General features: G+C 37.0%; 1 long non-coding RNA gene across 1 annotated transcript in view; it reads left to right on the forward strand.

Moving 5' to 3' along the window:
* The first annotated feature begins 7,290 nt into the window (after positions 1-7,290).
* The window catches only part of LOC109551734 (uncharacterized), a 268,669-nt gene continuing 248,524 nt past the window's right edge, over positions 7,291-27,435 (forward strand). Inside the window, exon 1 of the long non-coding RNA XR_002178440.3 lies at positions 7,291-7,386. This is a non-coding gene — a long non-coding RNA (uncharacterized lncRNA). The remainder of the gene's footprint in view (positions 7,387-27,435) is intronic.

Raw genomic sequence — 27,435 nt, forward strand, 5'->3', positions numbered from 1 at the left:
GCATTTCATTGTGTATTGGGTGCCATATTTTAGGAGAGAATGGAGCTGGTACAAAGGAAAGGGATTGAGATTGCAGAAGGCTGAGAAAGTATGTCCATAGTTCCTTTCATAGTTTGTTAAAAGAATTCAATAGGAAGTTTAGGGCAATAAGAAACCTTGGTCACATACTCAAAGTAATGTAAGATTGAGGTAGGCAGGTAAGTGGTACATTATTTCATTGTAGGAATTTTGTCATGTGGGCCCAGTGTTGCCAGATCTGCAGATTTTATACGAGAAGAAGAAAGCAAGGTTTTTATGTGTTCACACTCCCCTGACTTTTAAATGGGAGATTTTTTCTTTTAACCACCTGGTGTTCCAAAGTATACCTGTAGATCTCATCTGGCTATTGTGTTGTCTGTTGCTTTATGCCAAGAGTCAGCACACTATAGCCTACTGGGGCAAATCCAGCCTACCAGCAGATTTTGTATGGCCTGATAGGTTTATTAATGGTTGAAAATATCAAAAGAAGATTAATATTTCATGATGTGAAAATGATATGAAATTTAAATTTTAGTGTGGGATACAGCCAAGCTTACTCATTTACATATTATCTATGACTGGTTTCATGCTATAAGAGCAGAGTTGATTAGTTACATTTTCTCATAATGTTCAGTGTATACAAATTGCAGTGATGCTGTTATAACTTGCCAGCATTTCAAAATGCATATTATTATGGACTGTCTTATTTTTTTACTTTTTATTGTGGGTGCATTCTCATTATATCAAAATGAGAAAAGTAGACTTTGTGCAGTAGGCTGAATATTTCAAAAGTGTCCGTATTCTAATTTTCAGAACCTATATGTTACCTGTGATCACTGTGTTTGAACCTGTCATCAGACAGATTATCCTGGATTATCTGGGTGTGTCCAGTGTAATCACAGGGGTCCTTACAGGAGGAATATAGGAAAGTCAGAGAGGGAGGGTGATGTGATGACAGAAGAAGCGATTGGAGTGATGCAAGCTACAGCCAAGAAGTTCCAGCAGTCTCTTGAAGCTGGAAGAAGCAAGGAATGGATTCTCCCCAAACCTTCCAACTGGTCCTGCTGATATTTTGACTTCAGTCCCATAAGACTTATTTCAGACTTCTGATTCTCAGAACTATAAGAGAATAAATTTGTGTTGTTTTAAACCACTAAGTTTGTGGTGATTTGTTACAGCAGCTACAGAGGAAACTAATATCATACTTTTAAAGCACAATGGAGTGCGAATTATTGAATTAGATGCCCCAAATTGAGTTTATTATGCAATGGCAATATAGAGGTGCTAAAAGACTACAATATATGATGGTATTTCCAGGATAAGCACGCATCACAATGTTCTCAATGCACAGGAAAGCAATGATCAGGAAAATTAGAAAATTTTACAAGACAGGATCTTATTTCAGTGGAAATTCTTCACAGCAATGAAAACTAAACATGAAGCTGCAAACAAAGTAAACTTTCACATGGCTCATTTGTTAACTAAGCAGGAAAAGTCACTTACTGATAGTTAATTAAATCATGTTTGATTGAAACAACAATAAAATGCATTTAGAGAAAATAAACTTGTTTAAGACTATTAGCTTTTTGGTGAGAACAGTTGCTGAAAGAGTTGAGGACATTTGGAACAACATCAGTAGTCAATTATAAAACAAGGCAAACAATTTTGAATGGATTTCTTTGGTTATTGGTGAATTGATTACCAATTGATTACCATACTGCTCAGTTGTTTGAGAAATCAATACCACGTTTCAAGAGACTGAAGAATTAGTCTGTGTGGAACATTTACAGGTGAGAATTTTTTCAAGGACTTTAAGAAAACACTAATTCAATACTACCTGAAGTGGAATCTGCTAAGATGTATTATACATGATGGTGGAAAAAATATGTGTGGAACAGGAATAGGTTTAGTTGGACGAATTTACAAAGCTTGTGAAAATATGAAGTGTTTAAATGCCCATGGTTATTTGGCATGTTATTCACTGGCAGGTACTTTGCGGAAAATATTCAAATTTATCATGTGTTATTGAATTGGTAGTGTCAATGTAAACTTCACTCACTCTCCTGGACTTAGTCATCATCAGGTTTATGATTTTTTTGTCAAAAATAGAAACTAAGTATCATGACTTGCCCTACCACTCAGCATTCTGATGCTTTAACAGGGATAAAGTTTCACTGCAATTGTTTGAGCTCAGGACTGAGATGGAAAGTTTTCTGAACAAGAAGACTGTGTGTTATGGAACACTGCACATTAGGAAATTAATTTGCTTTTGCTGAAGACTTGATAATGTTGTATAATAAATTAAAACTAAAATTTTAAAGCAAAACAGCACTTATATATGAAATATATACTGCAGTAAAAATATTTTCACAACAGCTAACATTGCTTGTATCACAAGCTTCTTTGCACACTTACTGTACTATTAAGAGTTAAAACAAGAAGTAAGATCTTTAATCCCACACACATTTACAGCAAATGTATTTTCTAAGCTCAAACTACAAATCTAGCAGTATTTTTCAGATCTCAATGCAAGTCGAAAGGGAATTTCCATATTTCAAAATCCATTTAATTGCACAACTGAGGAGCTTCCACTTAACCTTCCATTGGAAGTGATTAATCTACATTGTAATGACATACTGAAAGACAAATACCAAGAGAAGAATCTAATAGAATTTATAAGTGTCTTCCAAGTGATGAATATCCACAATTAAAATTATATGCTCACGAATTAGTATCAGTGCTTGACAGTACCCATCTGTGTGAAACAGCATTTTTAAAGATGAAATTGGTAAAATCTCATTACAGATCAGCATTAACAGATGAACATTTGCAAATGATTTTTATTGTAGGGAATACTAACTCTGAACATCACTTAAGTGTAATGTTATCCCTCCTTCAAAAGAAGAGAATTTGGGCTTCCCTGGTGGCGCAGTGGTTGAGAGTCTGCCTGCCAATGCAGGGGACACGGGTTCATGCCCCGGTCTGGGAAGATCCCACATGCCGCGGAGTGGCTGGGCCCGTGAGCCATGGCCGCTGAGCCTGCGCGTCCGGAGACTGTGCTCCACAACGGGAGAGGCCACAACAGTGAGAGGCCCGAGTACATCAAAAAAAAAAAAAAAAAAAAAAAAAAGAAAGAAAAAAGAAGAGAATTCCATTTGCAGACCTCTATTACAAAAAATATACTCAATTGCTTTTGGATTTTGTTTAAAAAAATGTGGAAATTTGTTTTTTTCTTTTGTTGTATTACTGCCTACACAATGTTCTTAATTTTGCCTCTTATTCACAAGGCCTAAAATATCTACTGTTTGGTTTTTACAGAAAATTTTGCCAACACTTGCTCTAATTGATTTTTTTTTTTAACACCTGAATCAAACTGCATATGTACTTCCTGATTCATGTAGACTGGAGATTATGTGCGTGGATAGGGGGCTGGAGGAGAGGGAGGGAGGGAAGGGAGGGAACTTCCCAGATAAATTTAGGATGATTTTGGAAGCAGAAAATCTGTGCAGGCAAATAAAAATGGATACGAACCCAACCATATTTGAGGTTCATCTGCTCTCTAGCTGTCCTCAGAGTAGTTATTCCCCTTCCAGACAAGCCCTGACTCAAGTCCTAACCAGCCTCCAGTAATCAGGAATGGGTGAATCAGGGCAGTAGAGAGAAGATGCATTTGAAACTTCAGACCAGGAGAAGTTAGTATATCACTAGTCTAAAAAAATATCAGGGTATATGAAGCAGACATAAAGCTCTCTACTCATACCACTTGCTCATTACAACCACTGAGCACAACAGCAATGGCTTCCAATTCCCTGAGGATTCTCTCTAGCAACCATAGCCTGCTCTTCCCAGGGCCCTCGCAGGCTAGAAAGGCAAGAGAATTAATGATCCCTGGGCAAGTCTCAGCCAGTGATCCTATCAGTGGGATGACTCAGAGACACGGACTCCCATTTTCATCCACGTGGAGACAAAGATTAGTGAATTGAGAGAACAGTCCCTACATTGTAGGTTGCCTTATATCCTCTGTCTCATGTCCTTGTTCCACTACCAGTGCCTACTAGGATCACCTCCCAAATAAGACATTTGTCCTTGAACCCTTGTCTTAGGGTCTGTGACTGTTTACATGTTCACATGGAATCCAGACTTTTAATTTTGCAAAATATCTCTATTCTAAAGGAAATTAAGAAAATCTCATTTACAAAGGCATCAAAAATAATAAAATGCTTAGGAATAAACTTAAACAAGGAGGTGAGAGATGTGTACACTTAAAATTATAAAACATTGCTGAAAGATATTAAAGGCAGCACAGATAAATGAAAAGACATCTCATGTTCATGGATTGGAAGACTTAATATAGCTGAAAATGTCCATACTACCTAGCACTATTTACAAATTCAATGCAGTCCCTATTAAAATCCCAATACCATTCTTTGAAGACATGGGAAAAAGTATCCTAAAATTCTTATAGAATCTCAGTGGACCTTGAATAACCAAAACAATCTTGGGAAAGAAGAACGAAGATGGAAGCATCGCACTTCCTGAATTGAAAATATATTACAAAGCCACAGTAATCAAAACAGTCTGATACTGGCATAAAGACAGACATAAAGACCAATGGAATAAAATAGAGAGTACAGAAATAAACCCTCATGTATATGGCCGAATGATCTTCAACAAAGGTTCCAAGACCAAACAATGGGGAGAGGACAGTCTCTTCAACAAATGGTGTTGTGAAAACTGGATATCCACGAATGTAAGAATGAAATTGCTCCCTTAGCTTTTACCAGATACAAAAATTAACTCAAAATCGATTAAAGCCTAAATATAAGATCTAAAACGATTAAACTACTAGAAGAAAAGCTTTCTGAACTTGAATTTGACAGTGATTTATTGGACATAACACCAAAAGCACAGGCACAAATAGACAAATGAGACTACATCAAACTTAAAAACTTTTGCACATCAAAGGAAACCAGAGTGAAAAGCAATCTATAGAATGGGAGAAAGTATTTGTAAATCATATGTCTTAAAAAGGGGTAATATCCAGAATTTACCAAGAACTTCTAGCTCAACAACAACAACAACAAAAAACTTGATTTTAAAATGGGCGAAGATCTCGAATATCCATTTCTCCATAGAAGATATACAAATGACCAACCAGCATATGAAAAGATGCTCAATATTACTAATCATTAGAGAAATGCAGATCAAAACCACGAGATATCACCTCATACCCATTTGGATGGCTATGATAAACAATCACAACAGCAGCACTAGGCAGTGCAGGTGAGGATGTAGAGAAGTTGGAGCCTTTGTGCATTGTTGATGAGAATGTAAACTTGTGCAGCTGCTGTGAAAAACAGAAGGAAGGTTCCTAAAACATTAAAAATATAATTACCATATGATCTAAGCATCCCACTTCTGGGTATATATCCAAAAGAACTGAAAGCAGGATCTTGAAGAGATATTTGCTCACCCATGTTCATTGTTGTGTTATTCACATTAGCTAAGAAGTGGAAGCCACCAAAATGTTCAACAACAGATGAATGGATAAAACATGTGATATATACATACAATGGAATATTTTTCAGCCTTAGAAAAGAAGGAAATCATGTCACGTGGTACAACACGGATGAACCTTAAAGACATTGTGCTAAGTGAAATAATCCAGTCACAAAGAGATAAATACTACATGATTCCACTTATACGAGGTATCTAAAGTAGTCAGAGTCACAGCAACAGAGAGCAGAATTGTGGTTGCCAGGGCCTGGGGAGAGGGGAAATAGAAAGTTGTTGTTTGATGGGTCTAGAGTTTTATTTTTGCAAGATGAAAAAGTTCTGCAGTCTGTTGCACAACAATGTGAATATACTTAACCCTACTGAATTGTACACTTAAAAATGGCGAGTGTGGTAAATTTTACGTTATGTGTTATTTATCACAATTAAAAATGTGGGTACACTGAGTGGAAAATAAGGAAACAGAATGAGAAGGAGAAAGAATTAATCAGCTGATGGGAAGGAATGGCATGTCCCCATTTTCCCTATTACAGACTCCTGCCTTGTGACCTACCTGAATTTGGTGGAGACATGACAGGTGTCTTTTAGGGACAGTTACCACTGGTGGTTCCTGCACCTTTCCCAGAGGGTATAGTACTTCCGGGGCTCATCTTGGACCCTTACTCAGGGTCCAAAGTGGCCAAAGGCACCAAATGTTTTCTCACCTTCTTTCACCTACACGGGGACAAAGGCGTTGAATGGCTGAGTGTAGAGGCTGTTGGCAAAGATATTTGCAAAGGGATGGAAACCACAAATAAAAGAAACGAAGGTTTTGTGAGAGGCCTCCCCAGAACTGTGTGGTGAAAGCCTTTGGAGCCTGCTGGTTTACTGCTGGTGATCTTCATGCGTAGAAGAGTGGACAAGGTAGGGGTGATGTGGCTCATCCCAGTGCCTTCGCCCTGCTCTACCTGCTGAATCAGGCGCCTAGAAAGAAATTTTTAGTTCTAACAGCTGAAGTTTTTCGTATTTCTCGTCTATTATACCGCCCCCTCTCCCTCCACATCATGGTCTAGTTTAAGTAACTGAGAGGCTTGTCTCCTGTCTCTGAGACCCTGCCTTGCTCTCTATCACAGCCATATGTGGAGAATAAGGGTATAAACAGAGCAGGATTTAGGGGAGTATTCAACTCCCTTCTCATTCAAACCCATTCTGTGGGGAAGACCAGCCACAGGAAGAGACCCATGAAGGCAGAGTAAGGAATGGCTGTGTGTCAGGCTGCAGCTGGATCATGGATAAATTCACTGGTGGTGGAGAGGCAGTCTGGGCAAAGGGCACCTCAGAGGAAAAGCACTGAGACAGGAATTAAGGCAGCACTTTCTGGAACAACCAGGAGGTAAGCAATGCTGAACTGGGTTAGGACTAGAAAGAGAGGAAACTAGGACTTGAAATCAGACCAGTTTGATTCTAAAGTCTATACTTCTAACTTTAAGAATGTTAACATTTTGCCGTACTTAGCTCTCTGCATATTTATCTATCTATGCTAAATAATTTGCAAGTAAATTGCCAACTATCAAACCACTTCTGCCTAAATATTGTAGTGTACATATTGCAAAAATAAATAATTCTCGTACCCCCTAAGAAAACTAGCAACAAGTTTTTAATATCATCTAAATGCAGTCCACATTCAAACTTCCTTTTTAGTTTCATTTAATCTCAAACAGTCCCTAATCTTTCTTTTTCTGTTTCTTTTCAGTGATATCAACTTGTGAAAAGGCCTGGCCAGTTGTCATGCAGAAAGTCTCTATTCTGTACTGATCTCTCTATTTTCCCATGGCGTGAAATTCTCTATGCACTGGCTTTCTTATCAACTAGAAGGTAAGTCTCTGATATGATGTGATTTGATTCTGGATGCAATTTTTGGCAAGAATACTTCATAGGTGATGTTATGTACTCTTTCTGCACTCATCAGTAGGGGACTTAGGGTATCTCATTGTCAGTGATGCTAGCCTTGATCATTTAGTTAAAGTGGTGAACATCATATTTCATCTTTGTTAGGGCTCACTTTAGTTTTATTTTTTTAATTAACAGATAATCTGTAGGATGATACTTAGGCAAGATGAGAATATTCTACTTGCCAGCAACATCTTACTTTATGGGCTAGATGATCCTTGTCTGAATCAATTATTGTATTGGAGCTGCAAAATTCTGATTTTATATTTCTATCATTACTTTTATACTTGCTAGCTTATATTCTTCTATGCTTCATGCCTCTTGAAGTCACAAAACCAAAGCTTAAGTTCTCTTGGTTCAGCAAATGCCTTCAAGGTAAAAAAGTGAACTTTAGTGTTCTGCTTAACTTTCTGGACTCCCGCCTTTGTTTACTTTTGGGCCTGAATATTCTATAGTTTCTTGTAAAATCATCAATAGACTTAAGATATTTTTATATTTCATCTAGAATGTTTAGGGTGAATATAAATGTATTATTTTTATCTATGATTCTTTCTGTCTTCATTAGATTGAGCAAATTTTCTTTTTACTTTTACTTTTTCCTCCTCTATTTGGAATTTCTACATTCTATGTTTTAAAAATTTAACATGCATATTTGACATAAAATCTAAAACTATTTACATTTCTTTTTACTTCTGAAGAAATTAAAGGCACGTACTTTTACATGTTGCTTTCTGATATTTTAATTTTACCTTATTTTCCCTTCCCGTTGGAAATTACCTCTATTATTATCTTTTGTAGTGTTAGGGACTGAGTTGTGTGCCCCCAGATTAATATGTTGAAGCCCTAACTCCCAATGTAAATGTATTTGGAGATATGGCCTTTAAGGAGATAATTAAGGTTAAATGAGATCATAATGGTGGGGCCCCAATCTAATAGGACTAGTGTCCTTATAAGAAGAGAAAGAGACACCAGGAGTGTGCATGCACTGAGAAAAGACCATGTGAGGACACAGAGGGAAGATGACCTTCTGGAAACCATGGAGAGATCTCAAAAGAAACCAGCCCTGCTGGTACCTTTATCTTGGACTTCCAGCCTCCTGAGCTGTGAGAGAATACATTTCTGTTGTCTAAGCCACCCACTCTGTGGTATTTTGTTATGGTAGCCAGAGCTGACTAATACAGATAGTCAAGGCTTCTTTAGATTTAGCAATCCACATACCACTTTCTCTTCTTACCACTCCTTCCTGCTACTCCTTCTGAATTTAACTTCCTCTTCCATGAAGTATATCATTTAGTAGTTCTTATAGCAGACCCTTTCTCTCTCTCTCTCTCTCTCTCTCATTCTTTACTGAAAATTTTTACTTTTTTCCTTATTCTAGAATAAGAGTTTAGCTGAGTAGTAATTATCGATAATTTCTTTTAATACTTTAATTTTATCCCAAATATTCTGGACTCTATCCATTGTTGCTACTGAAAAAAATTATTAAAGATGTAATTGTATTTTTTTTAAGTTATTCTGTTTTTCTTTTTTTTTTTGGCCACTTTCAAGACTTGTTCTTTGTCTTTATATTCAGTATGTCCAGGTGTAGATTTTATTTTACTTTTCTTCTATTTCATTCTGTTTGTTCCTTGAGGGTAAGGGTTCTTGCATTTAGTCAGTTACAGGAAATTCTCAGTTGTAATATTCAATATATCACCTTTCTCCATTCTTTGTATTCTTTTTGTGTACTCCTACTAAGAATATATTAGACCTTCTCATTCTATTGTTGGTGTCTGTTAACTTTTCTTCCAGGTGTTCTATTTATGTGTGCTCACTGCCTAGTTAATTTCTTTACATACACAGTTTACTAAATCTCTTTTCAGTGATTTATTTTTTATTTCTAGAAATCTAAATTGTTTCTTTTTCATTTTTGCCAGGTTTTTAAAATTTATTTCTTTTTATTTGTGCCTTCAGTTTTCTTTTTACATGAATATTATATTTCAAAATACTTAACTCTGATAGCTTTATTATTGTAAGTTCTGTGTGTTTGTTGGGTTTACTGACATTTTTCATGGTCTGTTACATGTTCCTTGCATATTCTGCATCTTTGTGCTTTGTGGGCTTATTGTTAGAAGACCTTGATCTCTGATAATTAATCTTTTAAGAAGGTTTTCATTTGCTTCTGCCAAATACCTTTAGTGATTATTATTGCCCCTTTGATGTTAATTTTTCAGCTTGGTAGGGTCCAGATCAAGCAAGTAGTTTAAATCTGAACCTCTGGCCTATGACTTCCCAAGGGAGACTCTTTTACCAATCGGAATCCAAGCTTAAATTTCCTTTTCACTTCTTTGAACCACTTCCTTGAACTGTAGTTACTCATTTAATAGCATTTTACTGCTTTAAAAATCGCTCAACTGTCTTGCCTTCATCTGAGAATCTATGTAATAACATCTTTTCCTGTTTTGTATTCTCAGGACATTTAAATCCTAAGTTCCTTGATTATGAGAGCAATAACCCTTCATACAGCTTCTATGCAGTCAGCTCACATGCCAGTCCCTCTGCTTTCCAGTTTTCTTCTAGTTTTTGTCCCTTGGGGAGATCCAAATACATGCACGAAACACATGCACATAGGTATGCTTTTATAACTGCTTGTTATATTCCATCCAGAATTTCTTTGTATTTGGCAACAGAAGGTTTTCAGTCAGTGATACTGTAGAAATGGGAGTCCGTGGTGGTTATTATACAAATCCCAAATTGAATGGGCTCCCTTGCCAAAAGAAAGTTCTCATTCAAAAGAACTATATGCAAAAGGCTAAGGATCACTTTGTTAGAAATGTATGCAGGGTTGAGCAAGATAATTTCAACACTGAGATACTTTGACAGAAATCTTACTTTACAGTTCATGTGAAGAAGACATTCAGTCACTGGTGTGCTCTAAAGCAGACAAAATAAACATAAGCAAACAACCCCCCACCCCAAAGCTCTATTTATAGTGCTTGCTAATTTCCATGGTGTAAATATTCTCACAAATGGCTGATTTCAAACTAGCAATGGATTGCCAGTTAACTCACAACATTCCTGAAAATTTAATGACTGGTCCATGGAAACCAATATGAACCAGTTCAAGCACATGACTGCATTTAATTCATATTCCTGGATAATTTTTGTGGTAGATGTGGCATTTTCACTTTTTTCTTGATTCTAGTTCTCTGTGTCCTAGTTTGTTGCTTTCATGGTAAAGGAAAAAGAAATGTTAAATTAAAATTTCAGACTATGCATCAGAACAGGGATCAGCAAACTTTTTCTGTACAGTGCCTAGTATAAATACTTTAGGATTTGCTGGCTACATACAGTTGTCTTTTGCATATTCCTCTTCTTTTACTTTCTTCTTCTTCTTCTTCTTCTTTTTTTTTAAACTCTTTAAAAATATGAAGACCATTGCACAGCAGGCCCTTAGCTGGACTATAGTTTGCTGACCTTTTTCTCTGCTCTAGAAGCTTGGGATTATTGCTGCCTTAAAACAAACTTGTGCTGAAATTTCTGATAGATGATAGGAGAATCATACTCTCTGTTTCTTAGCTTCTTGAACCATTTCAACAATTATCAAACCACGACGTTTTCTCTGGTATCATTGAGCTGGGACGGTCTATTTTGATTCTGTTTCTTTGAAACTGTATTTACAGTAAATGACAGCGTATGTTACTAGGGGGAAAAGGTTTAATTTCTAGAATTTTCCATTAAAGTTATCTTTGAGATATTTGTTCTTTCCATTTTAACACTTTTTAAAGGCTTCCCAAGTAAACCAAAACATTAGAGTTTATGGATTATTTTGTCCTTATCCAAATGCTTGAGGCTATTAATTTTTCTTTGTATAAAAATATTTTTGTATCCTTCCAAACAGGACTTAAGCTTACTTTCAGTGGTCAGTAAGGCTTGAAACTCCATGGCTTAACTGCTTTATATTATTTTAAGGACTGTAGAAATTGATGGATTATCATCAGGAAAATGAAAACAGTTTTCAGAACTACTTTGCTTAGAGAATTGAGCTTTTCAAGGCATACCCCCTCCTCAAACACCAAGTATTAATTATGTGGTTTAAGCTCCTGTTATTTCAGCAAAGAGCTTAAAAGACTGACTGACCAGCATGAAAAAGCAATAGAGCATTAATTGAACAGATTTGAAATAATTGAGTTCCACATTTGTTAAGAACATAATAAAGGATGTTATCAAAGCTTCACACGTGGATATACCATTCTGAAAACTGCTTTTGAAAATAATAGACTTTGATGCTAAGAATGAAAAAATATATGCTTTAAAAATTCATTAGGAAACTTCCTTTAAAAATGAATTATAGAAACTTCTGCCTTATTATAGAAATACCTTCTGACAGACTACAGTTATCAGTTTCCATATTTGTGTACAGTTGAAGCATAATTGATGAAGATACAGGGCATACTGTAGATTGAATACAGAAAATTCCATTTCTTAATAGAAGTCAAAACCAGAAATGAGATCAAATGAGATCAAGTGAGAGAAAGAGATGGCAATTGGGAGAAGGAAAATGAAAAAAATGTTTTCCTTTTATCTGTAAAGTGAGTCTAGGCAGTAGAATGGAGATGGTTGTCAGGATAGGCAACAAGAAATCAGAGTTGAAGGCGCATTATAGATACTCTTTGTAAACTGATCACTGTGCTAGCTTATTTTAACTCAGAAATGTAGTCATCACAACTTTTCAGTTGAGAACTGTTTGGCGTAAAATGTTACTTAAATAGTTAAGAAATTTACCTCTATTTTTAAAGTTAGCAAAAGCTTTAAAATACAAATCAATATTCATAGTTCCAAGAATTATGCCGAACTTGGTAATCTCTTAATAGCTCATCGAAGGTTTTGCTGCTCTCTTGGTGAGTACTGAGAAATAAGCATCTGTTTTTAAAGAGTGATGATGATAATTCACATGATGTGTATATTCTGAAACAAAAAAGCAGTTTCCACGGTTCATCAATGATTGCCTTATTGAAGGTTGTCTCTAGGTTATCACACGTGAATGACTAAATTCTATGGTATATTACTTCTCTTTGTGATAAAAGAACAAGCTAGTTTACGTTTTAAATAATATGGCAGGTAAGGAAGATATTCATCCATTCACTGAGCGGATGTTTAATGATTACCTCTTCGTTCTAAGCAATAGAAATAAAGCAGTGAATAAAACAAAGTCCATGCTTTTATGGAGCTTATAATCAAATGTATTGGGTAGAAGGTAGGAAGGAGGAGACAGTAAACAATGAACACTTACACAATATATCAGTTGGCAATATGTTCTAGAAAGGAAAATAAAGAAGAGTAAAGCAACCAGAGACAGAATATGGTTGTGATTTTATACAGATGGTTAGAGACATCCTATCTGATATAATATTTCAGCAAAACTGTGAAAGGCTGTGTAATAGTTAATTTTATGTGTCAACTTGACTGGGCCACAGGGTGCCTAGACATTTGGTCAAACAGTATTCCAGGTGTTTCTGTGAGGGTGTTTTGGATGAGATTAAGAGTTGAATTGGTAAACTGAGTAAAGCAGATTTCCCTCCCTAAAGTGGGTGGGCCACTTTTTATCAGTTGAAGGCCTGAGTAGAACAAAAGGACTGACTCTCCCATGAATAAGAAGGAATTCCTCCTGCCTGATGGCCTTTGAGCTGGGACATGGGTTTTTCCTGCCTTTGGACTCACACTGAAACATTGGCTCTTCCTGGGTCTTGAATTGGAAATTATATACACAGCTTATTTGGTTCTGTTTCTCTGAAGAACTCTGACTAACACAGACTGTGAGCAAATGAGGCATTGGGATGTGGAAGAGAGCTTCAGGCAGGGGGAAAAGAGGGTGCTAAGGCCCTGAGTGAGTGGGAAAGCAGAAAAGATGTGAGGTTGTGGAAGTAGCTGAGGCAAAGCTACATAGAGCCCATAGGTCATAGTAAAGGACTTTGCTTTAATTTTTATAAAGGTAGGTATTTTGAGTGTTTCAAGTAGAGAGATAATTCACATGGATCCCTCTGGCTCTTATTTTCTGAAATGGGGAAGACTAGGGACAGTAGATACGAGCTATTACGAATGAAGTTAAATGTTTGGTTCTGCAAATGTTAATTCTGAGATTTCTTTTGGACACCTAGTCACCATTATATATCCAGCTGATGGAAATATTTCTGAGTGTAGGGGAGGTTGAGGCTGGAGAGGTATAAAGATGGTATTTAAAAATGTGGAACTTGATGATGATGATATATAGAGTTTACTGTGGGACAGGAACAGTTTCAATTCTCAGAACAACCTTGTAAGGTAGGTATTATTAATATTTCCATTCTATGGATGAGGACGCTGAAGCAAAGGAGGTTATGTATCTTCTCTATAACATACTTACACTTAGTAAGTTATGGAGTTGGGATGCAGACTCAGGCAGACTGACTTCTAGAATCATGCTATGATGCCTCCCACGTGAGCTTCTTTAGGAACTGTGTATACTTAGAGAAGAGCTCCAAGGATTGTCCTAGGATAATACAGTAAACAAAGGTCAGGAAAATGAGGAAGAACCTACAGGGGAAATCAAGAAGGGGCACCAGTGAGGTCTAACGAGAACTCAGAAAATGTCACCTAGGAAGCCAAGGAAGGAGCATATTTCAAGTGAGTGAATCATCAAGTCACCTGCCCCTGCTGGGGCACGTATGGTGAAGACTGAGAAAGGGTCACTTGGTTTTCCAACGTGGATTCTCTTGTTCAGCCTGATTGGAGATGTTTCAAAAGAAAATGGACCCTGTCTTGGTTTCCAAATACCATTCTCCACTAAAACAAATGAATCAGGGTTCCTTGGAGAAATATCTGGGACTGGGGCAAGGAAAGTACAAGATGAACCCGGAATATGATGTGGCAGAAAGTGAGGATGTAGTCGATGACTGATGTTTCCAAAGGACATAGGAGCAAGTTTGAAGAGACCTCCAATAGCCAATACGGGACAATTTGAGCACCAAAATAATGATAGCAAAGGATTTTAACCTATTGAATATGAACCCATGAATTCAAATTGGTGTAATTAGTTAACTAAACAAATTAAAGAGAAATCTCTTTCTCACAGTTTGTCTTCTCCAAACAACTAATAAATGTAGAAAGACTAATAGAATTAGAATTATCATTTGGCAATTGTAATAATGATAATTGGTTCAAGCAAAAATTATTAATGGATATAAAAACCAGTGGATGAAAGTTTCAGGAGTAACAGAATATTTACATAGTCTCAACTTATCTTCTTGTAAGACTTATCAGTTACAAAGGGTAAACTACTAACTTTGCGGTAGAGAATCCTGGCTGACACCACTTTATCCAATTAGCCCCAATCATGGAACTAATCAGTAGGGTGTACTTCCTGATACAATGCTCTAAGAAGAACTTTACATCACCTTATCATCTCTGAGGTGCTCCTGCCAAAAGTCCATAATATGAATCTAATAATGAGGAACCATCACACAAATCCGAATTAGAGATAATTCTCTGTATAACTGGACTATACTTTTTAAAGATGTCAAGTCTTGAAACATAGACTCAACAAACGTTTAGATTAAAGGAGACTAAAGTGATAACGCAACGGAATGCAATGCATAGCCTTGGATATTCTTTTGCTATAAAAATTATTACTAGGACCATTGGCAAAATCTGAGTAAGGTCTGTAGCTTAGAGAATAGCCTTGTGTTTTGTTTTTTAATAATTTGATATGCCTTAAAACATATGTGATATGCTTTGAAATAACATGCTTGACACTGGTTAAATGTCTAGGCAGATATTCTTCATGCTTGCTAAGCGTTAAATATTAATTATTGTAAACTTACTATAATATCTGTTGGTAATATATCTGTTCATATCATCATCAAGCTTATTGAATATCTGCTTTTTAGATTGAACACTGCCCTTAGCCTCAAGGATACAAAAGATATATGGTGGGGTCATTACTCTCAAGGGTTTTAACACTTTATTTAGGAAGAAAGGATGCACATATGGATATTTAAATATCAATGCAAAATAGCATATAGAAAGTGCTGAATGAATGTTGCATGCATACCATACTATAAGAATTTAGATAAAGTAGTTAGACCAAGGAATGAGAGAATGAATTGGACAAGGAAATCGAACTCTGCTTAGTGTGTGGAATTAGCTAAATTGCTTTTCTTTTCTAAGCCCGCACTGTCCATCTGTGGCATTGAATAATAATAATACATGCTTCATAGTTTAGCTGTTACCCTTCCTCACCCACCATGGTGCCCTCTATGAGGGCAAGGCCCGTGTCAGCCCTGGTCAGTATTGTATTGCCACTTTATCCAATTGAAAACTTATATGTGGACTGCATGAATGAAATTTATGAGAATTAGAAATGATTTTTAAAATTTGATGTCTTAATACTGAGGAAGAGAATTGTTATATAATGAGGATATTCCAACTGTAGCATCTGGTAGATAATAAGAATAATAATTCTGTTTACTAAGAAGCTGCTGTCATTGCCATCACCAAACTCTGACACTATCTCTGAGAGTCTTGAAGTAAAGGTGATGCTTCTAAGTGTAGAAGAGAGGAGCCAACAGGCAGAAAGAATCTTGTAAACAGAGTTCCTCAGGGAGTGGAGACTGTATTTATTTATTTGTTATTGGAGTATAGTTGATTTACAATGTTGTGTTAGTTTCAGGTATACAGCAACGTGATTCAGTTATGCATATATATCTATTCTTTTTAAGATTCTTTTCCCTTATAGGTTATTACAAAATACTGAATATAGCCTCCTGTGCTATACAGTAGATCCTTGCTCGTTTTCTGTTTTATACATAGCAGTGTGTATATGTTAATCCCAACCTTCCAATTTATCCCACCTCCCCTTACTCCACAGGTAACCACAAATATGTTTTCTATGTCTGTGGGTCTATTTCTGTTTTGTATATAAATTCATTTATATCATTCTTTTTTTTTAAGGTTACACATGTAAGCAATATCACGTGATATTTGTCTTTCTCTTTCTGACCACTTCACTTAGTGTGATCATTTCTAGGTCCATCTGTGTTGCTGCAAATGGCATTATTTCATTCTTTTTTGTGGCTGAGTAATATTACATTTTGTGTGCATGTGTGTGTGTACACACACACCACATCTTCTTTATCCATTCATCTGTTGATGGACATTTAGGTTGTTTCCATGTCTTGGCTATTGTAAATAGTGCTGCAATGAACATTGGGGTGCATGTATCTCTTTGAATTACGGCTTTGTCAGGATATATGCCCAGGAGTGGGATTGCAGGATCATACGGTAGCTCTATTTTTAGTTTTTAAGGAAACTCCATACTGTTCTGTATAATGGATGTATCAATTTACATTCCTACCAAAGTGTAGGAAGGTTCATTTTTCCAGCATTTATTATTCGTAAACTTTTTGATGATGGCCATTCTGACCAAAATGAGTTGATCCCTCATTGTGGTTTTGATTTGCATTTCCCTAATAATTAGTGATGTTGAGCATCTTTTCAGTGGAAGAAGTAGAATGATGCAGTTTGTCCAGTGTAGCAGTGGGAGTTAAATTTAGAGAGGGAGGTAGGGTAGACCTGTCACATCTTGAATTTTAATTGAGGAGATTGGACTTTATCCAGTGTCTAGTGAGGAAGCATTAGATTCTGAGCAGGTGATATATCATAAGCATTGGGAAGATCAATTTGATAATAAAGTAATGAAATTATCAGAGGTACATTTTATTATTTTAATGTAACTATAGCTACCTACTATTAAATATATTTGAAATTTTGCCAATAACAGTTGCTTTTTAAACATTGTCTTTATGATAGATAATTATCTTGCTGAAGACTGAGATACACCAGGCAAATCTTGAAAGTGGTTTATCCTAGAGGCTAAAGTGGGTTATGTGTAACCCCTGGCATACTTTTATTTATTTTAATTGTGACAGATATTCAGGACATTTATACTGACCACTGTATTAATGACTCTCATAGTTAAATTTACCTGGAAGCAACAGATATGCCCAAGGAAACTTATTGCTTTATAAAAAGTTCATCTGAGTGTCTTCTGGACCCAATGAAACATTTAGGGTCTTGGTTATGTCTCAAGAGTATAGCAGAGTATAGTAAATGGACTTAGAAAATGCAAAATTGCTACATTTCAGATGGTTGTCATAAGTCATTTGTTACATGCTGACTGCACCCATAAAATACTTCAATTTTGTATATTTCCTTAGGGAATGCCTCTCTTCCACATACAAATAAGAAAGAGATTTGTTTGGGAAAGTCTTAGCAGATGATCAAGCAAGGTGGAAAATGTGAGAAGGATGCAGAAACTGGGAACTTTCTATCATGCAAATGTTTTCCTAGTTTTGCCTATTTAGAGGGAGAGGCCAACAGAATTCCTGTCAGAAACTCCTATCTGTTATGCTTCTAAGGACCTTATTGGCTTTCTTGGTGAATGCCTATTTGCAAGTAAAATATTCAGTTGGTTCATCTTTCTAAACCCACAAAATTGCACAGGGTATCTGTGTTATGTAGCCGATGGAATATGTGGACTGATTGCATATTTTGATGTGAAATTATTTAGGCTTCTTTCAAATTACTGCCTCTGCCCTGAGTCCTGGAGCGTGTGAGATTTTGTGTGCACCGTATAAGAATGGAGTCTCTATTTCCACAGCCCTCTGTGTCTTCTGAAAGTAACCCCCCCTGGACTTCAAAGCCAAATGTTCTGGTGTCTTGTCTTCTGATTGCAGGACCCCCAGGCTGGGGAGCCTAATGTAAGGCTCAGACCTGTTGCTTTTTGGGGAGAACCTCTACAATTGTAATTATCCTCCTGTTTGTGGGTCACCCACCTGGGGGTATAGGTCTTGCAACTCCACCCCTCTTACCTGTCTTGTGGTTCCTTGTTTATATCTTTCATTGTAGAAGATCTTTTCTGCTAGATTCTGATCTTTCCCATCAATAGTTACTCCGTAAATAGTTGTAATTTTGGTATACCTGTGAGAGGAGATGAGCTCAGGGTCTTCCTACTCTGCCATCTTGGCCCACTCCCAGTTTTAATTGGTTTTAATTCATTTCCTACAAAGGAAAATAATTAGCATATAGTAATGTCATATTTTAATATACATCTTCCTGCTATGAGAAAAAGCCCATGAATATAGTTTAAAGACTACCTGATACTGAATTCTTTTGTGAGACAGGGAAGCATAGTTACTTTCTATTTTAAAGACCTTCAGGGAGCCCGCGCTATTGCATGGGGGGGGGGGCCTCATGTTTGTAGGAGGAGGTGAGAATTCTCAGGAAGCAAATTTTTCGCTTGGTAGAGAATGATTCTCTTGTATAGGACTTAAATCTCAAGTCTGCAGTAGGTGATATGTGACTTAAGAGCCTTAAGGGAGGTGATTTGTCACTGAATGTCAAGTGCAAATCTTCAAAGGGACTAGCAAGTGAAGTGGAAAGATATCATCCTATGTGCCATCTTTGTTCAGAAGGATTCTAAATGAGCAGTTGTTCTGAAGTGGAGTTGTGGGTTTAAGAATGGTTTTGCCACTTATCTGGAATCTTGAAACATGCCACAGTGGCCATGTTTTCATTCCTCGACAAGAAAATAATGAGAAATGTTTTAGATTTTTACCTCTTTTGCAAGGACGGTTTTCTAGGAAGCTTGATTTTGCCAGTCCTGTTATTTTTGCTTCTGTCTTTATAGAAGTTACCATGGTGGCAGATGTCTGGTGAAAGTCCAGTAATTTGGCTCCTATTGTATATCATATTTATCTCTAAGGTAGCTTATCACTTTTTATATCTTAGGGGAAAATCAATGTTAAAGGAACAATGGACTCCATTTTCTTCTATTAATTCACATGGGTAGTTGCCCATGGGTGCTGATGCATCAGTAGCCATATAACAGTGTTTGTTTCACCTGTCTCATTAACAGTGTACAAGACAAGAGCCTATCATTGTATAGAGTGCATAAAATGTGTAAGTACATTTTGATAATTTTATTCAGCTTTATGTTTGTTGCTGGTGTAAATGGATGTTAACATGATATACTCCTCGTTGAGAAGGTATGGCGTTCTTACTGATTAAAACTGTATCTTTTCTACTATCATCTTGCAAATACCAGGAGTTCTACCAGTAGAGGTACTTTCATTTGCAGTATTCGTTGTGTTTTCAAGTGGTTTTTTAAGATGCAGTTAGAGCAGTAATAAACAACAAAACATTTCCTTTAAGGTGGGAGTGGTAGAGCCCATGAAAAAGCACTGAACGTGATTTTTGTGGTAGGTGAAAGGTGTCAACGATATTTCATAATTTTGCCATTTGTCATCATTGCACTTGGAGTGCAAGGGTCTATTTATCTATCTAAAGAATGTTTGTGTCCCCCAAAATTCATATGTTGAAACCCTAATGCCAATGTAATAGTATTAAGAGGTAGGGCCTTTGGGAGGTAATTAGGTCCTGAGGGTGGGACCCTCGTGAATGGGATTAGTACCCTTATAAGAGGAGGCCAGAGAGCTAGTTAGCTCTATTTTTGCCATGTGATGACACAGCAAGAACACCGCCATCTGTAAACCAGGCAGAGGGCCCTCCCCAACCATACTGGCACCCTGATCTTAAACTTCCAGCCTCCAGAACTTTGAGAAACATACGTTTGCTGTTTAAGCCACCCATTCTGTTATAATTTGTTATAGCAGTCCAAATAAGACAACATATATATTAGCAATCCCTCACCTTTAAACCTATCCTCTTTATGCATACATTTTGGGAGTTTTTCATCTAATTCTTAATGGTTTGGCAATGAGCCCCAGTACTTTTAAAAGAGAACAGATTATTTGAGAAATGCACATGGGATGTTAGGAGCACTATGATTCCCTATAAAAAGACACATGGTGTTCACTAAGGGGGCTTGTATTATGAAGGTCAGTAATCAGCCTGTGGTTAAAAGAACATGTAATATGAATAAGCAAAATTTCTTTCTGCCTACCTTGGGGCTCAGGCAAGATGAGTAAGGTACAAAGAACTGAGATGGGAATAAAATTATTCTGTTATTTTTTATTTCTGCACTACGTATTTGTTTACACAAAAAAGAAAAGGGGAAACATAGAGTTATTAAGATTCTCTCTTTAAAATACACGCTCAGCCAAATGAAAGAACAAATGTGGACCCTGAGCAAAGATTTCCTATAATCCTGGCGCAAGTGTTGAGGCTATAAATTATGTAAGTAGCCACATAACAAAGCAGTATGAAGCCCAGGTATGCTGACAAAGGAACATTCACACCAGGCCCTGGCAACTTGAACTTAATTTCTACTGAGACCCAAAAGACTGATGAAAGATGATTGCTGGCGGGTATTATTTCTTTATCTTTAAAGAGTGACATATTGTGCAGCATTGCAAAATATCCAAAAGCCACGGTGGATAAGCAAGCCAGATCTTATTTTGCTATCCAAACTACCTGAAGCTTTGTGTGCAGACCTGGTTTATCAGCTCCCCAAGCAGATTGGGCCCCTTAGGGCACTCACCTGATTATGGGTAATGTAATCATTGCTTCCAGGGGGTTGTGAAATTTGACAAGCCCTGTGGTACAATGGTCATTACTGAAAGGGAGGGTTTGACTGCAGTCTAACTTCATGGTTTCCATAACTTTTTTCTTGCTCCTAAAGCAACCTGAAACCTACCTGGTTCCTTTTTTTTCAATCGATGGCCGAGCTCTTCTTCCCAGCCCTCTCACTTTTTCCTTTCCTTTCCCTTCTCTCCCTCCCTCTCTTTCTCTCAGTCTCTTTCCCTTCCCTCCTTTCCTTTCTTTTCCTTCCCCTTCCCTGCCCTGCCCTTCCCTTCCTTTCCTTTCCCTTCCTTCCTTCCTCTCTCCCTCTCTTCCTCCCTCTGTCCCTCCCTCCCTCCCTCTGTCTCTCCCTCCCTGCCTCCCCCCTTTCTTTCTTTCTTTCTCTTTCTTTCTTTCTTTCTTTCTTTCTTTCTTTCTTCTTTCCTTCCTTCCTTCCTCCCTTCCTCTCTCTCCTTCTATCTTTCTTTTCCTTTCTTTTTGTGAGAGAGGAGAAGAAACAGACACTAAGGATCCTTTTTCAGAGGTAAAGATGATTAATTAATGTTGCACTTGACAAGTTTAACACAAGAGCACTCACCAAACAAAATTGATTAGCTTTAATACTGTAACAGTGCATCAGGAAAGCAGAATGTTTTGTTTCCGTTTGCCTGAAAATCCCTTGCTTAATTTTCTGTGATTTCAGTTTAATAATGAATCTCTATCTTGAGCACCATTTTGCTGTCCCCACCCTCTTTTTGTTCTTAGACTGCATGTTGAAGGAGATAGTCATATATTACAATCAATTTTATGAATGTTGTAGACTAGAATAATCACACATAACCATGAAATAAGCTTATTTTGTTATTCTTACAGAGGAGAATAAGTTCTGGTAGATTCTTAATATTTAAGTTGAGCAGAAATATAGGGCATTTATTTTTAGGGATAAGTAGATGCTAAAAATGGAAATGAGTAATGTATTCATAAACATTAACAGTGTTTATAATATTGGCTAGTAAGGTCTGTATAAAACTCTTGATTATGTTCATAAAGATATCAGAGGAGAAAGAAAATAGCCTTGTGTTTGAGTTGTATGCTTATGCGGATCAGGATTCTCAATCATCATGTAAGTTGTGGAATAATTTTACATTTCCTCTTTTGTATGGGCTCTTATTTATAAGTAGAGACTTCCTTTTCCTGTTTCCCTGTCAAAGTAACTTACAGTCTCATTGTAATGTAGCAAACAGAACTAACTTGGAGGCAAGACAGTTTTCCTAATAAGGTATTAAGCAACACAACGTAACACATTTTACAATCTCTTCCAACTGTCAAGATTCTTGTAATGAATCAAAATGAGAAACACACAATTGTGTTATTAATTAAGAAGAAATAAAACTGCATTTGCTGAAACACAAAATTATTTTACATCTTTAGGAAAAATGTCTCAGGAAAAAATGATAGTAAATTTCAATTAGAAAATAAATACCACACTATACACTTAGTTGTTGTAAGATGAAATATACATAGCTTGACTGCTGTTTTATTGAATGCAGCCGTATGTTTGAATGTTTGCCTCATTGTCAAGGGGGTGACTGGTTTCAGGAGGGTGCTGCTGTGAATTACTCAAGGGATGTTGTATAAATGTAGATTTTCTATTCCAGAGTGAAGTTTGGAAAACAGTTTCTTGATCAGCTATCAAATTCAATGTAATAGTCTCGATAAGCATTGGGTGGAAGATCACTGTGACTTTGACGTGTGTCGTGGGGAGGTTAGTGTTGCTTTCTCAAGCTCTTCTCTGTCTCTGTGTTGGTCACTCTTTGGAAAGCTCATATCCAAATATCTTGGACTGTTTTAACAAAATACCACAGACTGGGTAGATTAAACAACAGAAATTTGTCTTCTCACAATACGGGAGGATGGAAAGCCCAAGAAAAAGGATCAAGGTTTTTCTCTCCCTGGCTTGGCTTCTCGCTGTGTCCTCACATGAGGGTGCGGGAGGGAATTGAAATATAGGATTAACGACAAAATAGATTTAATTAGGGACACTGGGATTGAATAAACAAAATATGAGTCTGGTGCAATAACTCCCATACCCTCAAGTGGCTACTCATGTCACATAAAATGAAATCCACTCTGTGGAAGAATGAAGATTTTTATGATCTAGCCTCTGTTGATAGCTCTTATTTTACCCTGTTCCCCCTTTGCTCACTCCAGCCACTAGCTCTTCTGTCTGCTCCTGGAAGAACCCAAACTTTTTCCTGCCTTAGGGCCTTTGCACAATCTATTCTTTCTTTTTAGACTGTTCTTTACCTGATCTTTGTACAGCTTCTTCCTTGTCATTCAGGTTTTAGCTCACATGTCCCCTCCTCTGAAAAAGACTTTTTGACCACCTTATCTTGGTAGGATATTCCCACTCACCCCACTTACTGTCTCATCCATTGCTAGATACCATCACCGCTCCTCACAGCATTAACACTGTTTGAAATTATGCTGTTTATTTGTTGATATTTTTCTATCTTTCCCCTCCCCATCCATTTGTACTTCTCTTGAATATAAACTGTATGAGGGCAGGAGTCTTGTCTGTTTTGCTCACGCTGTTTTCCCCAAGGCCTAGAATGTACCTGCCACAGAATGGGCACTTCATCCACATTTCTTGACAGGGAAATAGTCGAATAAAGAAATTTTTCGAATCGCTTTTAAGGTCTAGTATTACTGAATATTATATATATTCAGATATATTTTTGGATGCCTCCCTCCTCTTTGAATGTGACCCCCAGGCCTCCCTGAGAAGATGAGGGCACGGTACTCCCTTGAAAATAAAGTGTTGGAAATATATTTGTATTCCTTTATCTCAAACCACTTATTGAAACCCAAGAGAGAAGCTTAAAACACAAATCCTATTCTTTTTCAAAAAACACATACTCTCGTATCTTTGTGAATGTGTCACTTGAGATTTCAGACTTAAATGAATAATTGTTTCCTATTCTTATTTTCTAGATATGAAAATATTTTAAGAGAAAGGATATCCACATCCCTCAGCTTGAAAGTGCATTACTGATTCCAAAAATACTTGCAAAGCAGAGTAATAGATAAAAACTCCACAGAACTACATTTTATTTGGCAGTCTGAGACTTTTTTCAATGACTGCACAAAAGCATTAAATAGAAATGGCCTAGGGATAAGGCATTGAATCAATATGCACCAGTAAGTTTGTGAAATCAATTTTTTGCTCCTTGGATACAGGAAAATTGATGTAACCGATGCTGTGTAACTTCTATTAATTGCCCACAGTGACAGAAAATTTATCAATTACTTATTGACTTCTTCGAGACTATGGGAAAATGGCAATAGCTCCAAAGTTAAGCATATAATATAGAAACCTTCCCTAGCTGAATGAAGGTGTAACTAGAAACAGATCAGATTTTTAAATGTGTGTCTTTGTATTTGGTTTCACATATACACATCTCTCTCCCAGTCATGTCCTGCCTCAGAAGTTCGATATCTTAGAGATGTCTATCCATTAAGGTTTATGATAGAATTCCTGCTAATAACATTAGTAGTAAACATTTTCTGATACTTAACCATGTGCTAAGCATAGTGCTAATCAACAGTCACAGGGATTGGTACAATTATTACCTTCAGATAGTGTCAGAAAAAGAATGTATTCTGCTACAAGCAATGAAAAACCTAGGAAACAGAAGCTTAAGCAAATGACATTTAGTTTCTATGTATAGTGTCCAGGGCTGGTGGATTTGCCACGTGATGTTGTAAGAAATCCCTCGATCTCCCTACTTCGCCGTCCCACCCATGGTGTGTGATGTGCTTCCTCATCCATAGTATGGCTGCTGTTCCTCCAGGTGTGGTGTCCACATTCTAGATAAGCTGTAGCAGGGAAGCATGAAGAACAAAGGACCAAAATGGAATGCCAGCTGACCTTGCCCCTATTTGAAAGTGTTCATGGAAGCCCCTCTCAGGAACTTCCCTTTACTTCTCAATGCCTAAAGCTAACACAGGGAAAGCTGAGTATTAACTGGGCACATTGATGTCCAAAACTAATTGGCCTTTATATCTAAAGACAAGGGGAGAATAGAAAATGAGTAAGCAACTTATAGCAACTGCCTTTGAAACTTAGACTAAGGTAAAGTGACTTGTAGAGTCACAAGACAAACGAAAGGAAGGCAGACCTGGGGTTCGGGCTCACTACTCTCTGAAAATTTAGGAATAATGATTCTGTTGATATGTTTGCTTTTTGAGTTGAAAATGAAGTTGCGTGACAAAAAACATGATAGTTATTGATTTTAAACACTCTTTGGGATGCACAAATTTGACTTATTTATTACTGATCGTGATAGAAGTAAAATACCTTACTTAAAACACTGGTAATAGGCCCCAAATTAGAAATGCAACTTATGAATTTGACACTATATCTTGTTCCACTCTAGGCATTCATATTTTTCCACTGTAAGGTGCGCAGGTATGCCGAATATGGTTATGTAGTCTTTCTTTTTCTGTCTTTAAAAATACATACAGTTTAATGAAATAGGCTAGATTTAATTTCTAAAAGTTTTTTCCTATTGTTTTATTATTTATTTATTTATTTATTTTACATGTTCATTGGAGTATAATTGCTTTACAATGGTGTGTTAGTTTCTGCTTTACAACAAAGTGAATCAGCCATACATATACATATGTTCCCATATCTCTTCCCTCTTGCGTCTCCCTCCCTCCCACCCTCCCTATCCCACCCCTCTAGGTGGTCACAAAGCACCGAGCTGATCTCCCTGTGCCATGTGGCTGCCTCCCACCAGCTATCCACCTTACGTTTGGTAGTGTATATATGTCCATGCCTCTCTCTCGCTTTGTCACAGCTTACCCTTCCCCCTCCCCATATCCTCAAGTCCATTCTCTAGTAGATCTGTATCTTTATTCCTGTCTTACCCCTAGGTTCTTCATGATATTTTTTTTCTTAAATTCCATATATATGTGTTAGCTTACGGTATTTGTCTTTCTCTTTCTGACTTCACTCTGTATGACAGACTCTAGGTCTATCCACCTCATTACAAATAGCTCAATTTCGTTTCTTTTTATGGCTGAGTAATATTCCATTGTATATGTGTGGCACATCTTCTTTATCCATTCATCCGACGATGGACACTTAGGTTGTTTCCGTCTCTGGGCTATTGTAAATAGAGCTGCAATGAACATTTTGGTACATGACCCGTTTTGAATTATGGTTTCTCAGGGTATATGCCCAGTAGTGGGATTGCTGGGTCATATGGTAGTTCTATTTGTAGTTTTTTAAGGAACCTCCATACTGTTCTCCACAGTGGCTGTATCAATTTACATTCCCACTAACAGTGCAAGAGGGTTCCCTTCTCTCCACACCCTCTCCAGGATTTATTGTTTCTAGATTTTTTGGTGATGCCCATTCTGACTGGTGTGAGATGATATCTCATTGTAGTTTTGATTTGCATTTCTCTAATGATTAATGATGTTGAGCATTCTTTCATGTGTTTGTTGGCACTCTGTATATCTTCTATGGAGAAATGTCTATTTAGGTCTTCTGCCCATTTTTGGATTGGGTTGTTGGTTTTTTTGTTATTGAGCTGCATGAGCTGCTTATAAATTTTGGAGATTAATCCTTTGTCAGTTGCTTCATTTGCAAATATTTTCTCCCATTCTGAGGGTTGTCTTTTCATCTTGTTTATGGTTTCCTGTGCTGTGCAAAAGCTCTGAAGTTTCATTAGGTCCCATTTGTTTATTTTTGTTTTTATTTCCATTTCTCTAGGAGGTGGGTCAAAAAGGACCTTGCTGTGATTTATGTCATAGACTGTTCTGCCTATGTTTTCCTCTAAGAGTTTGATAGTTTCTGGCCTTAAATTTAGGTCTTTAATCCATTTTGAGCTTATTTTTGTGTATGGTGTTAGGGAGTGATCTAATCTCATACTTTTACATGTACCTGTCCAGTTTTCCCAGCACCACTTATTGAAGAGGCTGTCCTTTCTCCACTGTACATTCCTGCCTCCTTTGTCAAAGATAAGGTGACCATATGTGCATGGGTTTATCTCTGGACTTTCTATCCTGTTCCATTGATCTGTATTTCTCTTTTTGTGCCAGTACCATACTGTCTTGATTACATGTAACTTCGTAGTATAGTCTGACGTCTGGGAATCTGATTCCTCCAGCTCCGTTTTTCGTTCTCAAGATTGCTTTGGCTATTCGGGGTCTTTTGTGTTTCCATACAAATTGTGAAATTTTTTGTTCTAGTTCTGTGAAAAATACCAGTGGTAGTTTGATAGGGATTGCATTGAATCTGTAGATTGCTTTGGGTAGTAGAGTCATTTTCACAATGTTGATTCTTCCAATCCAAGAACATGGTATATCTCTCCATCTATTTGTATCATCTTTAATTTCTTTCATCAGTGTCTTATAATTTTCTGC

This window comes from Tursiops truncatus, chromosome 3 (assembly GCF_011762595.2).
Source record: "Tursiops truncatus isolate mTurTru1 chromosome 3, mTurTru1.mat.Y, whole genome shotgun sequence".
Taxonomy (NCBI): Eukaryota; Metazoa; Chordata; class Mammalia; order Artiodactyla; family Delphinidae; genus Tursiops; species Tursiops truncatus.